Source organism: Barbus barbus (genome assembly GCF_936440315.1).
Source record: "Barbus barbus genome assembly, chromosome: 19".
In the NCBI taxonomy this organism is placed as follows: Eukaryota; Metazoa; Chordata; class Actinopteri; order Cypriniformes; family Cyprinidae; genus Barbus; species Barbus barbus.
The window spans coordinates 884,063-900,000 of record NC_136747.1 but is presented as its reverse complement, the minus strand read 5'-3'; the positions used below and the strand labels follow the sequence as shown (position 1 = coordinate 900,000).

At 37.5% G+C, this 15,938-nt stretch overlaps 1 protein-coding gene across 3 annotated transcripts in view; it reads left to right on the top strand.

The window, feature by feature from the left end:
• The window catches only part of LOC306885352 (zinc transporter Slc39a7-like), a 30,746-nt gene that overhangs the window by 3,631 nt on the left and 11,177 nt on the right, over positions 1-15,938 (top strand). Inside the window, exon 2 of one of the 3 annotated variants that reach the window (XM_079441806.1) lies at positions 11,083-11,164. The exons of the other annotated variants lie outside the window; for them this stretch is intronic. The gene's annotated coding sequence lies outside the window, so the exon portion shown is untranslated. The remainder of the gene's footprint in view (positions 1-11,082; positions 11,165-15,938) is intronic. 3 annotated transcript variants of the gene reach the window in all.

Sequence of the window (15,938 nt, the reverse complement as noted above, 5' to 3'; positions counted from 1 at the left end):
GGTAAAAGATAGCTCCTCGACTTGTTAACAATAAATCCTGCTTTGGAAAATATGCGCTCTGCAGGAGTGGAGTTTGCAGGGATGCAGAGCAGGCGTTTGGCTGCCCGAGCAAGTCGTGGATATCTCTCCTCATTATTTTTCCACCACGCAAGTGGCCCAGCAGTGTCCACTTTACTTCTGTCCTGAAGATAATCTTTCATTTCGTTGCAAGAGGATCTTTGTGCGCTTGGCTCATCAGGGTCATCCTCTGCACCATGTCCACAAAGAAGCATTGCTATCTCCTTCTCTTTTGCCGTTTTCTGTTTTTTTGCCAACGGGTCCTCATCATCCCCTGTCTGCTCTGCGCAGTCTCCTGAGAGGCTTAGCCTTTTTGCAAGTTTTACGACTTCAGAATAGGCCTCATCCCGTTTCTCATCATTAAGAAAAGGTAGCTGTTTGAAGCACGGGTCCAGTACTGCAGTTAAAATGTACAGACTGCTTGTCATCACAACTCGGTCTTTGAGTTTCCATCGACTATCTATTTCCTGCACAAGCTTAAGTTTCCAACTTCTTCTTTGTTGGACTATCGTTATCTGTGACGGCAAGATGACTTTTTTTTAGATTCTCAAGCATTGGGATGGCCGCAGACAGGGATGTGTTAGTCTCCTCCGACAACAGCTCGGTCAGTGTAATAAAGGGCTTAAGAACGTCTGTGATGTCTTTAGCCATATTCCACTGCTCTGTTGTCATGTCCAAAGTGCTGCTGTCACTCCTCTTAGTGTAATTGGGGTCCGATAAAACGGCGGTGATGGGCCAGCGCTGCTCCAACAGTCGCTCCAACATAAAGCAGGTGGAGTTTCACCGGGTGGCCACATCCTGAATGAGTTCGTGCTCAGCACCTGTTTCTCTTTGAGACCCGTTTTTGCTTTGTGTCCCTTTTTGAAGTGCCCAACAAGACGGCGCGCCGCAGCCACCGTGCGCGACACCGGGTCTTCTTTTAAGGCAGCATTTACACACAGCTGCAGGGTGTGGCCTGCACACCTAACCAACTCCACGTCTGGCCACTGACCGGATCCCTTCAGTAATTCCACCGAGAGGACCATGTTGGCAGTGTTGTCCGTTACCACTGACACCCGCTTCTCTGGTGGAATGTGGTAAGCTTCCGCGACTTGAGTGAGTCGCGCAGCGACATTTTCTCCCGTGTGCGCTTCATCCATTTGTTTCTAACACAACGCTATTCATTTTCCAGTCCGCATCGATAAAATGGGCCGTAACTGTCATGTATGCCTCCATTCTAAGCGAAGACCACAAATCAGTTGTGAGGCTTACAGCCTCGGAGGATTGGAGTAGTGTTGTCAAAAATATGGATATTTCGATAAATATTGATACTGAAATATCTGAACGGTACCAATATTAATTTCCCTAAGTATGGATACACCGATACTAGCCGAGCTTCTCTCCAAAGGCGCGTGGACAAGCACCACACGTGACCGCACTCGTCTCCTTCGCTCTGGTTAAATAGCACAAGTGAAGTGAATAGAAAGATGACTGCTCTGGTTGTTAAAGAACACAGCAGGAGCGCTATCTGTAGGGATCTATGATCTCCGCGATGCAGAGAACGCCACGGAATCCAGTCATAAACACGGAATTTACAGTTTAACGCGGAATGTCACGGAATTTGTCAAAGTTTGGATGAATTAATCAGAAGTAGGTCATTACACTTAAATCAAATCGCGATATGGACTAGTATCTGTAAATATTAAGCTGCAAAAGTCGATTTAAATATGAATCCTGCATGTTCTGCGCGTCTCTGTGTGAATGTGCTGCAGGTGCGGTTGTGTTTACTAATGTGGCGCTCGCGGTGATTTCAGCGTCTGCCGTCACAATGAGGACATAAATACATCAACAATATCTCCAGAACTGATCTGAAAGGCACTTTACCAGCATTTTACCATTTAATTTGAGTAAACCTAGCGTCATATCATACACACAGAACTTTAGAAGTATTCACGGCAACCCGTCAAAATAAAAGTTCGGTTTAACTTATTAAAGACCGTGTGCCAGAAATAGGCTATATTACTATTATTTAGTAGAATGTACATAATACTACTACTGTTCATTTTTTTAAAGAAATAATCACAAAATATTTTTATTTTAATAGTAAATCCCCTTCATTTGCCAAAAATGTAAAGGTTTAATTTTCATTAATTCAAATATAAATTAATTAAAATTGTTTTATGCCTTCATCTGATATCCAGTAAAATTTAAATACACAACACAGAATTTCTGAGGGGGAAAACACATTTCATAAGGCTACTGTAAGAATAAATAAAAATAGTTTGTATGCATTCAAATAATAGACATGCTAAAACACAGAATTTGGTAACAATAAAACATAAGGTGAGAAAATAATAAAACATTTCATACGGCCCTAAACGTGTCATTTTTGTTACACTTTTAATAAATTAAATGCTAAATTGTATAATTTTCATGATTTTAATGAATTAGACATGCTTTTAGATTAATAGCATTTAATTTGACCATTAAAAAAAAAAAAGAGTCCAGAAAAATTCAAACGGAAAAAAACGGAATCCCGAAAAATTAAAATGGAAAAAAATGAATGTAGAAAAAAATAAAACTGAATTTGGAGAAAAATAAAACGGATTTCATAGGGCCCTATATCTGGAAATATTTTGGTTATGAAGCAAATGAGAATATCAACAAATAGAACTTTGGATTTTAATTAGTACATGTATTAGTAAACGTTAGTTTCAATTAACATTTAACTAAGATTAATAAAAGATTAATAAATAAATCAACAAATGCAGTACCTCAAGACATTTTTTTGTTCATGTAAAATATACAGCATGTTCTCGACTTGTTACATTTATCTTTAAATTAAAAAAATTACCCCCTTAATATTGTGGCAGTTTTTTTCTCCGTGGTATCGAAAATGGGATCGAATATCGATATTTTTCAAGGTATCGTATCGAAGTTAGAAATTCCAGTATCGTGACAACACTAGATTGGAGTAACTGGTTTACATTTACTTTAAGTCCATCAAACCGCGAACGTAGAGCACGCATGACAGTCTCCCGTCCTGGCACAGTATATCTTGGCTCGACGATTTTAAACATGTTCTTAAAGCCCTCTCCTTCCACCGTATTGACTGGCCTCATATCTTGGGCGATGTAATGCACAATCCCCTTAGTGATGTCCTCCTTTCTCTTCGCCGACAGAGGATGGACCAACTCCAGTTGCGTCTGGGTGCTTCCTGACGCCTGTGGCATAGCCTGGGGATGCGCCTTGTACATAACCAATAAAATATATAAACTTTTCGACATTAGACATAGCAAGCTGTCTGACACATTTATATCTCGCTTACCGCTTTTAGGTGATCGGTCATATTGGTCGTTGAGCTATGGTAAGTTAGCTTTAGGCCGCATAGCTTGCACTCCACAGTCTTGTCGTCTTTTTTTGTAAAATGCAGCCAGACAAAAGATTTAGAGTTCTTGGACATTTTGTCGACTAAAGCCAAAACAAGTAGCGTTCTAACTGAATGAATACAGCAAAACTACCTATATTCCTTACTGAGCGCGAAGCAGCAGTGCAGCCAGCCACAGGTGCGGTTCCCGAGTGTTCGTGGCGCTGTTATAAAATAGCCTAAATTAAAGCATTTAAAGTTGGGGATAAAACATAGGCTAATTATATTTAGAATACAGTAATATATAACTGCTAATAAAGGAATAAATATCAAGGAGTAAATCAATGAAACTTTCTTTATTGGTGAAAAAAAAAAAAAGAAATTATGCAACTGGTCGACCAATGAGAATGTCAGTCGACCAAGACGGCATCGACCGATTAGTCGACTAAACGACTAAAGTTGACAGCCCTAAACACTGTTTACATTCATTTTGCATCATAAAACCATTTTGAGAAACAAATACAGTAAACCACGGAGTCGTGCGCAGCCGCATGCGCGAGCATCTACACAAACAAAGCACGCGTCAGCATTTGAAATTGAAAGCAGCCTTCTGTTAGTGAGGTTCATATTTTAAATATGTAAGTCCACTGCATTCCAAACCACATAAATGATGACTTTGTAGAGCATTTGTAAGGAAAACACCGATGGGCGAGATGCACACTTCAAGTGTAACATCAAACAAAGCGTGCGTCTCTCACAGCGCATCCTGTGCAATGAAGCCCGTGAATGTCGTTGTAATTCGCTTCAACCTTTCCGAACTTTATGAAAGATTATTTTCCGGAAGGTTCGAGTGGTGTATGTGTGTGAGGAAATGGAAGCAAGCAGAATACGGGTGTTTCTAAAGCAAACACAGCGTCATCGCACATCTGGTTAAAAACTAAGCTCCGAATCGATCCAGAATCATTGGAGAGAGAATCGTGATGCATCGATGGGACTGATTTTTTCTCCCACCCCTAGTGCGGTGTCCTGGCCACATGACTGATCGCTCGATTGAACGCAATGGATTCAAATATTAGTCCATTCATTCTAAGCAAATGCAAGCAGCTCTTAAAAATATTAACGCAAATACAGCCGTTTTTTTCCTCTGGTGATTTGTATTTGTTGTCATTGTACGCTACTTGGCGTGTCCCTAAACATGGCGGTGACTTCCCAGAATGCTGTGCGCAGTGACATGGATTCCCAGTCTCTATAGATAACAGAGAGAATGAAATTCAGAGCTTTTATTTCCAACATGCGGTCATGCATGGCTGTATATGATTTAATTCAGGCAAAATTACGTCTTTATTGGGACAGGACTTGACGGATTATCTTGTGTGACTCCGTGAGTTCGTCTCTACTTCTTAGAGCCAAGCTACATAAACTACAAATCAGGCATTTGTGTAACACATCTAATATGTGCATTAATGGCTGTTATGGTAAATAAAGTTTACTAACTATAGCAGATCAAGTAAGTATGCTTTACCTGTGCACACACAGTAAATTTGCCCGAGTAAAATTTACTCAAATTGAAGAAAATTTTACTCTAAGCCAGATAACATTTGGTCCCTCTCTGAAACGAGTAAAAGTTACTCTTTTGATAGTTGTTTGAGTTAATTATGCTCAATTTAGAGTTATTATTTTACTCTGTTGTGTTGTATTTGACTCTATTTAGTGTTTCTTTTATTTAACTCTTGTAGTGTTTTACTTTTTAACTCTGTTCAGAGGAACTTCACATTTACTCTACCACAATTTACTTCCCCTCTAGAGTTTGTTTTATCATCAATTATGAGTGAACTTCAAAGAATAACTAACTCTGTCCAGAGTTATTCCTCTGAATTACACCATTCATATTTTACCCTCAAAAGCCCTAAAATGAAGAACTTGCTTTTCAGTATTAAAATAAAACCAACAAACTGTATACTCATGTCTCAATTTTATTTTTCAAGCTCCTCTTCAAAGAACATTACATACTTAATTCACTTGTCATCATGAATGTGTCATCGTGTTGTGATTAAAAAAAAATTAAATGAAAACAATACTAAACTAAAAAGTAGTGATAATATAATGGACATGGAAAAGAATTGCACGAAACTATATGGTACAATAAACAAATCAGAATCACAACCATAAGACATCAGAATATCAAACAACTTGTGGTGCAAAATATCCTTAATCTCCAAAACATAAGGTGCTTCTGTGGTATGTGCAACTTTGTAAGCATGGATATGCTCATCTAAACATAACGTTTGCAGTGTAGTTGTTATTAAAAGGATGTGTTCATCTTTAATAACAATATTCTGGATTACATGAAATACAGGCATGTCATTTAGGACCTTAGTCCACATAGGCACATTAATGTTCCCAGCCATCTCAGGGCCAACTTCCATTTCATTCAATGGGACCAAATTTCATGGCATTTGGATCGAATGTTTGCCAAATGTAAGCCATTTTGGCACTGCTGTTTCTTTGCTAATGTTTTTGTTATGTTTTTAAAGCTTTTCAGTTGCTTTTTAAAAACGTTATAACACATACACCAACAATGTATCAGTGGTCCAATTTTCTGCATACAACTGGGGTAATGCACCATTAAATGATGCTTTGGCAACAGGTTCTTATCAGGAAACAAGTGCTTAAACAAACTGTGGTGTTTCAAATAAATGGTGATACCAGTGGATATAACTGAAGAAAACACAATATTGACTATCTGAAGCAATAAAATGAACAAATACCAGTGCTGATCTTTAGGATGCACAAGATCTCCAAACATGATAGGCAGATAATGCAATAAACACCAGCTCTGAGTGGCATTTAAGCCCAAGTCATTGGAACCCTCTCTTAATTGTAGACCAGGAGGTTTGTTGTTTTGTTCCATGAAGCCATACTTGAAACTCTGTATTCTTCTGTGTACTTCTGCTGATGTGGTGTAAGTTTCAATCAAGTGCTGAATTAGTCATTTCATCTCAAATTGAGCAACCCCCTCTAATATGTCGTGCATAATATCGACTGAAAAATTAGCATTGGTTTGGAAATATTGCAAGGAATTTAAAAGGCAAGACTTTTTTACTCCCATTACATAAGGTAGACTGGGATTGCTCTGCATTCTCTGGCAGTGTTCAGCATGAAGTTCTTTAGTTGGCACTGTCATCTTTGGACTATCTTCACTGAACACTGTCTGAAAGTCCTCTTTCTCTAGTAGGCAAAAGCGGCAACAGTACCTAGCACTAAATGATTCCACAAAACCAAACAAGGAATGGACACCAAGGCTGTCACCAGTAACCTGGACAATGGTTCCATAAACTGTATGATCAAATAAAGGAATCTGAATTCCATTGGTTTCCAGAGTTGAGATATCCTGGACAAGCGGCTCTATCAAACCCATAGGTTTTGATATCTTGTGCATGAAATAAAGTGACTAAATGTATATTTAGTGAACTCGAGTTTTATTTAGGGGAAATATTTCTAAGGGTAAAATAGATAGCTCCTAACTTATGTATTCCTCGTTTTGATCCAAGGGGGTTTGAGCATTCAAATTCATCAAAAAAAAAAAACTGGATCTGAACTGCATGTCTTTGTTTTGAGAAGAGTGCATGATTCTTAAAGAATTCTCCATCGTGTATGTCGTAAAGACAATTTGGTCTTTGTTGTGAATCTCTCGCCATCATATCTGTAATGTTAGGGTGCTTATAAATGGACTGTAATGTCTCAAGAATTGGTATATATACAAATTTATCCTTAACAATAGTTTGGGCAAAAGTTCCAGTCATGTTACGCCGTGTCGCAAATCTTGTTCCGAGAACATATTCAACAGGATCTATTTTTCCCCAATTGTCTGAAAAGTACTGCATTCTCTTCCTCTCAGTGTTTAATGCCGCAAAAGGATTTAGCATTTTTTCAAAACACTGATCAATTTGAGACTCAACAACACTTTTTATGGGCTCCTCTAAGGATAGGCTGTTTTTCACAGATTCTTGAGTTTCAGTATGAATGTCTCCAATCACGTCTTCTAGAGCACCAACAACATAGTTAATAGTTGTCTCTGCGACACCAGCAACTTTAAGTTCAGCTACCACTGTTGCACAACTGTTAACTATATTAGTTTTTAAGAGTGCAGACTCACAAGGTGGATATTGGTTTGATAAAACACCTACATCATCTAATGAAATGTAGTTGGCGGTGGATGAGCTTTCACCAGAATCAAGGCGTGAACGGTCAGTTGCACAACACTTGCTGAGATGCTTTCGTAATCCAGAAAAACTATGGTAAACGTGAACAACCTCTTTGAGCACATTTTAACTTGAGACTTTTTCCTGGACAAAGGCCATGAACTAACTTGAAGTGCCTTATAAGCACATTAGCATTAGCATGCCCCTTTTTACAAATGAAACCAATCATCTGCTCACTGGAGGATTCTAGCTCTCAACTCGGCCACTCTGGGATTCACCTTGGTGGTTTCAACATCTATATCATAGACAATGGTTTGCAGAAAGCTATACACATTGGTCAATTCCTGACAGTATGAGGTGCCAAAGACAAAGTGAGTAGGGGTCGACCGATTATCGACCTGTCCGATTATTGGCACCGATATTAAGCATTTTTATGATAATCAGCATCGGTCATTTTCAAAACCGATGTGCCGATAAAATTATTTAATTTTGAAACGCGCTATTTGGCTCTGATGCAGCCTGTCGGAACTCACCACTCTGTGGCCTAGAGCAGTCTCCGCCCACCGCGCATCTGATTTGTTGAGAGGCAGGAGTCCGACCAATCAACGTGGAAGACTAAAGGCGCTCTCACACCGAAAGCGCTTGCTAACTGGTGCTGCTTCATCACGCATCAGTTCTCTCTCAAAGGCAGCAGCAGACCTTGCACAAGTTGCAATAAATTACAATCCACTACACTGAAGTTGTAAAAACCTCAATATTATCTATTTATGGTTTCCGAGATGGGGGAAACGCAGGGGGAATCGCGGAATCCAGTCATATAAATAGCATTTACTGTATAACGCGGAGTCACGGAATTAGTCAAAGTTTGGATGAATTCATCAAAAGTAGGTCAGTACACTTAAATCGACTCATGATATGGACTATCTGTAAACATTAAGCTGCTAAAAGACTATTTAAATATGAATTCTGCATGTTCGGCGTGTCTCTGTATATGTGAATGGCACAGACGCGCAGTTTTGACACACACACACACACACACACACACTGAAGTGCGCGACGCTCGCGGTGTTTTCCGCATCTGCCATGTCACTAAATGAGGACATAAATACATGAACATCATCTCCAGAACTGCTCTGAGAGTTACTTCATGAGCATTTGACTGTTTCGTTTGAGTAAAACGATCATCATATCATAAATAGGCTACAGAAACTTAAGAGGTCCTCATGGCAACCCGTCAAAATAAAAGTTTGGTTTATTTACTAATGCTACTACAATTATTACAACTTTTGTTTAAAAGAACAATCACACAATACGCCATTTCTTACATATTTTAATTTTAATAGTTAACACATTTGTTTGCCAAAAAATAGAGTTCAACTCTCATTTGATTAAAAGATAAATTAAATTAATGTTTTATGCCTTCATTTGCACTGCTCTGTAAACGAAAACTAATGGAAATTACTGTCACATAGGCCAAGACTAAGATACTGTCACATAGGCCAAGATTAAGTTACTGTCACATAGGCCAAGATTAAGTTACTGTCACATAGGCCAAGATTATGATGACGGAAATTGGGACATTTCAATAGGCTATTGAACCAAGTGAGCCTATAACAGGCTATTAGTGTTATAGTTTCATTAAAATAGTTGCGGTCTTCTTCGCAACTTCTACAATGGAGCTATGAAGACAATTAAATTATTTACACGTATTATATACATTGCGCTTTTTAAATTAATCAATTGATGTGCATTAGATGATGAATTGAATAGTCACCTCTTGTAGGTTATGATTTAGTCAACCGAAAATAATTAATGAAGAATTATGAGAGGTTATGCTATTACACATACATTTCTAACATGTAAATTATTGAAGCCAAATACTTACATTTCCCCAAGCTGTTTAGCTGTAGTATTTAGTATTCATAGGCTTAATCATGAAGCATACAGTGGCCCCACTTTTAACTCTCTCTTTATATATTACCCTTATTGTAGATGGATGCATGGGGGAAGACAAGAGTAAGAAGTGCAACCAACACTAGGAAAGGCCATTTTTGTCAGAGCCCTTGTTATTCTTAATTTTGACATTCATTTTCATTTTTACACCAGACATATATATCGGTTCAATATATCGGTTATCGGTCTACTTGGTCTGTAATAATCGGTATCGGCATCGGGCCTGAAAAACAAATATCGGTCGACCCCTAAAAGTGAGCTTTGAAAAGCTCATCAACACAGGCCAGTGAATTAGAAGCCTTACAGGGTAGAGCATGTTGGTCAATTACAATAAACCAAGAATGGACCCTACTTCTCTTCGGCCCAACAGTAAGTAGATACGGCTGGAGGCTCTCTCCAATGCTTATCCAAGTGCCCTTGGATACTGGTACCGGTCTGTGAAAGAATGAAAACACATTAGTGCCAATGTGACTTAACAGTTAAAAGTCGCTATACAGCATGAATAAAGATACAGTGATGTCTTCCACCAAAGTTTCTGTATTACATACTTCCAGGAGATTCCAAAAGATCATTACCAAGTAGAAAAGAATAGCATAAAAACAACAAATTGGAGGACAAGTAATCTTTAAGAGAAATAAACAAGTCTGAGAAATAAGCAAGTTCAAATTCACACAGTGAAAAAACATTATGAAATGGTGTCATTTGATCTGCTTAATCAGTAGCTTCACCTTGATGAACTTCACAAGATTATCACATGCTTGTCTAGCTGAGATCTTTCCTGGTCTCTTGCGGCCTTGGCTTGAGGGTGGCAAAAGGTGAACCTGCATCAGAATGGAAGACATGTCGCTGTACCAACCTAGAGACACAGAAAACAAATGAAACACATTTTTAGTTTTTTAGGCAGAAGCGGTTGAGCATAACCTCCTACTCACTTTAACTTGACCTAGATTCACTTGGAAGAGGTGCCAGTATAAATAAATTAACCCCTCCAGTACTTTAGTCAATACTGCACAGATTCAGTATTAAGAGCACATTCATGGCCTAGTCTTGATGACTACAGATGTGTGGATGAATTTAGGTGAAACCTCTACTGATGTTGAACTGAGGTCATACAGTTAAACTTTACCTACAACATATCAAAGATGCTTTTGTTATTCAGACTCCTAAAAGTTAAAACAATTTCAAACTGTAAACATGCAACTCCTGTACTAGGCCCTTGCGAAAAGATCAGGGTAGAAATGTTAGAGAAACAGGTGAATTCTCACAGTTTACAAGTTGCAAGTCTGTGTTGCATATGAATCATATACAATGGGTAAAGTTTGACCAAAATTTAAACTCTGTTGGTCTGAATAAAGCTATGCTTGTCATGAATGCGTAACTTCCTCTTAAATAATTGAAGGTGTACCACAATATAGATACCTTCTTCAACTTCAGTGGCTTCAGCATTTTGGATGAGGTCTTGGAGCTCACTGGTCTCTGTGAGGCCACGGCTCTGTGCAATAACCTTTGGTTTTATGTTGGTAGACCACTTCTTCAACAACTTTGCAGAGATTGCATCACCAAACAGAAGTCCAAAATCTTGATCAATCTGCCAAAGATAATTAAAGTAGGTACCACAGTAGGAACTGACTTTGTTTACCTAATGAGTCTCTGTTACTGCAGAACAACAATAGCACTTGATTTCATATTTGTCTGTTTTCATGTTTTAACAATTTAAGTCTCACATACCAAGCCTGGTATATCCAGGAATCGTGGGAAAATTGATAGAATATCAGTTGACTCTTTAGGGTCGTGCAACAGCTTCTGGCGATGGGCCAGTGTTAACTTCATCTCTTCCTTTACCACTGCCTCATCAGCTGTACGCTTCATCAGGGCTATTGCTATTATTAATGCCAAAACTAGATAAATGACAGGAAATAACATAAAACATGCATATATTCCAGGGTGACATTTAAATTTGGCCAACGTTGATGATTATGCAAAACATGTTTGCATTTAAAAAGAGCAGCGATTATATTTTGTAGAGATGCTATGTAACATTAGACCTCGTTCACAATATAACTTAATGACAGACCATTTTGGAACAAAAGAATACTTCAAAGACAATTCACAAATGTTAAGATGAGTAAAATAAGACAATTGTATATTCATTTGAAAATAATAAAAGTTAACCGAGCCTAATAAATATTAGCCAAGCTAATAAAAGCAATAAAAGCACCAAATATCCACTTCTATCTTCTGCATTGTAATAATGCTCCTATTACCAGAACAATAAACAGACCTAGTAGTTATGCATTACCCGATTAAGGCAATAAATGCCATATCAATTATAATGAAGATAGTCTTTACTCTGCAATATATAGAATATCTGCTCCTCCTGTAAATCAAAAATATTTAGAGGCAACAGCTACTTCCATATCCAAGCTTGCTCCTGGGGTCTGCCAAGCATGGGAATAGGGAAGTGATTCCCTTCGCATATTCTTCCTTCAAATGTCAGGAAGGGCTTGTTCTACACACACAAACCAAAAGCAATTATAATTATAAATATAACATCGTTAACATCAATTTACGAAGTAATGTATGAACAACTTACCGATGTTCATTTGTCAAATGTGCTACCAAGATTTTCACCATGTCACGTCTTCGTGCATCTACAGACCTTTGGTGCGGGCATATTCGTTTATGACCTCTTCACCTCCAGGGCTGCTCTTTAGGATATCTTCCATCATCTGGAGGGGGAATGATGCTAAATTGTGCAGGGATTATAAATTAGCAACCGACAAGTGTACATAGTTCCAAATATATATATATATATATATATATATATATATATATATATATATATATATATATATATATATATATATATATATTCTATATAGATGTAATTCAGAGGCAAGATTGGTGATCCTTTACTTGGGCAAGACGACGTTCCTCAGCTTGATTTTTTTCAGGAGGGCTTCTAATCAACATTGCTGTGTCATTGGACTCTGATGTACCTTCAGTATCTCCTAATGAGCTTGAGCTTAAAGAATCTTCAATATAAACCAAATCAAGAATTGGTGAATATTGCTGAGAATAAACACAAAACTTAATAACCATGTCAAACAATTTACCATCAATGTTTGCTGTGCCTGGGATGAAAATTTCTAGGACACCAAGATCTGGTCGCGTCAGCAGCTATCCGAATGCTTCCTCGTCAACTTCTGTCTTTGAGTCATCAAAGACTTTAACATCCATTGTAGGAAGATCAAATTTCAACTGAAGGAAGACACCCCAATGGAAAATTGACAAAGGCCAGCAATGCCAAAGGAGCTACAACAATTATTTTTTAACCCCCTAAATATACAATCATAAACTTAATATATTACTATTAAAAAATTATTTTCAGAGAGAAAAGTATTTATGGTATAACAACGTTAAAGTATCTCTCACCACATTCCAAAAACGATTGAAATGTAAAAGGATTCGAAGAAAAAATATATGTCTTGCTGTCTTTGAACTTCACTCTAACAACATTGTTGGTTTGCATCCTGAAGGAACCAAAAAGTCAAAGTTAAACAAGGCGATAACACTCACAGTCAGATGAAGAAAAGACCATTCATTAGTGCACTACACAACATGAATTATCTTTGTTCATAAATGTGTTTTTAAAACATAATAATTGTCCAATAGTTCTGTTAAGGCAGGGTGCTCAATATCTCTATATTCGGACAGTAATTGTTTCTCATAAATCAAATAAATAAAAACAATAAATCTGCATGGCAGCTCAGTGATGAATCTCATGCATTTGATTTATTCACGAGTTCTATGATCCTACGAACCAGGGAACGCGCTTGCTCACATGTAATAATGTAATGGGCTATTCTTGGCATTTTTAATTTAGTATGAAATTACTATCCTATTTATTATGTGTTTATTTACATCTGTTTTAAACTAGGAAGATAGACACACAATTGTATATTTTTAACTCAAAATGATGGATGCCATTTTTAAAATATGAAAATGGGTGAAAATAAGTTTAATACAGCAAATAATACTAAATACTAATAATAAGTAATACAGCATCTTATTTACATAAGGTAAACAAAGTTGCTTGGTTTATATTTTTAATGTACATAATCTAATTGTAGGCAATATTATGTTAACATTGTATTGCTTTAACGCCCATTTCTAATGTTTAACTGTTTATTTCCCTCTTTCTTCTTTCAACTGAGGTGGCGCCGTGATGAAATATTGTTCTTGTAAATACTTCCCAGCATTTCAGTAATAAAAGTGTACATATTATGAATGCATGCAAATACAGTGAAGCAACAGTTGTGTTCCGCAGTGAATTCTGAGTTGAAACGCCAACATTCTAGATTTAGGTGACATTAAAATCTCCGACTAGTCCCTGAAAATGATGAAAATATCTTACATTCCTATCAGAAACAATTATCCTCCGAATAGGGATGATGCACATCAAAATAGCCTCCAGCAATCCAATTACAGCTAACGCTAACTTACTCTATAGCGAGTCAAGTACATGAGGTGCTCAACTCCAGACGCTTGTCACACAAGTTTAGTGGACAAACGTTTGATAAGCAGCTATCTAGTTTTATCTGTGTCAATTAACGTTAATGTTTGCAATCTACTTAAATATGCTAGCTATTTGCTTTCAATATAACTTAGTTCTCACGTCAACACGAGAAAGCGATCTTTAATCGCGCTCTAATATTAAAAAAACGTGGCAAAATGATCTGAGCTAAAAACAGGTGAACATTATAAACATGAATAGTAAGACTTTGAAACTTTACTTACTTTACAGTCCAGCAGAAGCGCACGTTCTCTTCTCAAAGCGGCAGCGGTCGATGGCTGTGAAGAACAGTAATGGCGGATAAACCAAACTTTGGGAGGATAACGGTTATGGGAGGAGTCACATTTTACTCTGTACACTCAAAATAGAGCAAAAACAACTATTTTTGAGGAACAAAAATATTGACTCTGGAAAAACTACTCAGCCATTTTTCCTGTGCACCGTTGTTGTTGTCATGCTCCCCTCAGACGTGCTGCAATGGCGATCCTGCGCGTAATTCTCAAAACACCCACAAAACACCCGCGTTTATCTGTGAATCCGATATTACAAAACCGATATCCGATTATAGTAAAATGCTTGAATATCAGGAAAATATCGGTAAATCAATATATATCGGTCGATCTCTGGACCCAATATTTCCTCTTTTTTTTTTTTTTTTTAAAAAGATAAAAAGAAAGAGGAAATATTGGGTCCATCCAAGAGACAGGACAACAAAATCATCCTCACTGCTTGTTTTGTAATTAAAAAAAAATAAAAAATCTGCAACGGATTAGGCTAATTAATACACATCGGACTTAGTGTGCGTGACATTTTTAAGATGACGAATACGAAAAAACGCATATGAAAATTTCAGACTGAACTTAAAATTGGGTTCTATTATTTTATCCTTTTAACCGTTATCCTAGGGGTGTGCGATATGACTATTTTTGATCGTGGACGATAAAAATGTCTCCACGATCTGCTTTTGAAGAAATATGGTAGTATCGTGCTACAGCACACATTCTGTCAGCTGCAGTTCTGGCTCCTCCGTCTCTATATACTGTACAACACCACATGCATTCACATCAGTGTTAACTCAGCGGTGGAGTAACTCTCACGGGACACTTATTCGCAATCACAAAAGTGCACTATTTGCGAGTTTTAAAACCTTGCCTTTCATTCGTGCACTGGTCTGATGTGCGTTTTTTTCTGAGCCCGTACACCTGAAGCACGCGCACTAAAACACCTGTCTAACAGCGCCTGATTATTAACAGCGCCTGAAGTTATCTTTTGAGCTAATACTGTCAAAACACACAAGGTTTACATATGTCTAAAATGAGAGTAAACAGATACGTGCCTGTATATGAAATGCGTGCAGGTCTTAAAGGGACAGAGCTAAACATGCTGCCGACTGTCATTAACCCCTTAACTGTCACCCCCCAGTTTTGAACATATACATGAAAGTGCACTATCAAAACTTAAACTCTTATACTGTAATTCATGAATGCTTTGGAATACAGGCATAAGGTTGGACTCTTTTTAAAGAAGGCAATCAGCAGATTACTGCAAAAGTGGAATTATTTTAAAATATGAAAATAAAGTCATAGAAGTTTAAATTTACAGTTAAAAAATACACAATATAAAATGTTATATTTTATATAAAATAAATATTTTACATAACAGGTTTTACTCTAAAATGGACATAAAAGACAGTGTAGCCTTATGTCTAAAGTTATGTTCCAAATTTGAAGTTTATATGAAAAAATGGAGGTTCCTGTGAGATTTTATTTAGGGCGTCATACCACAAACAGCCACCGGGTGCATC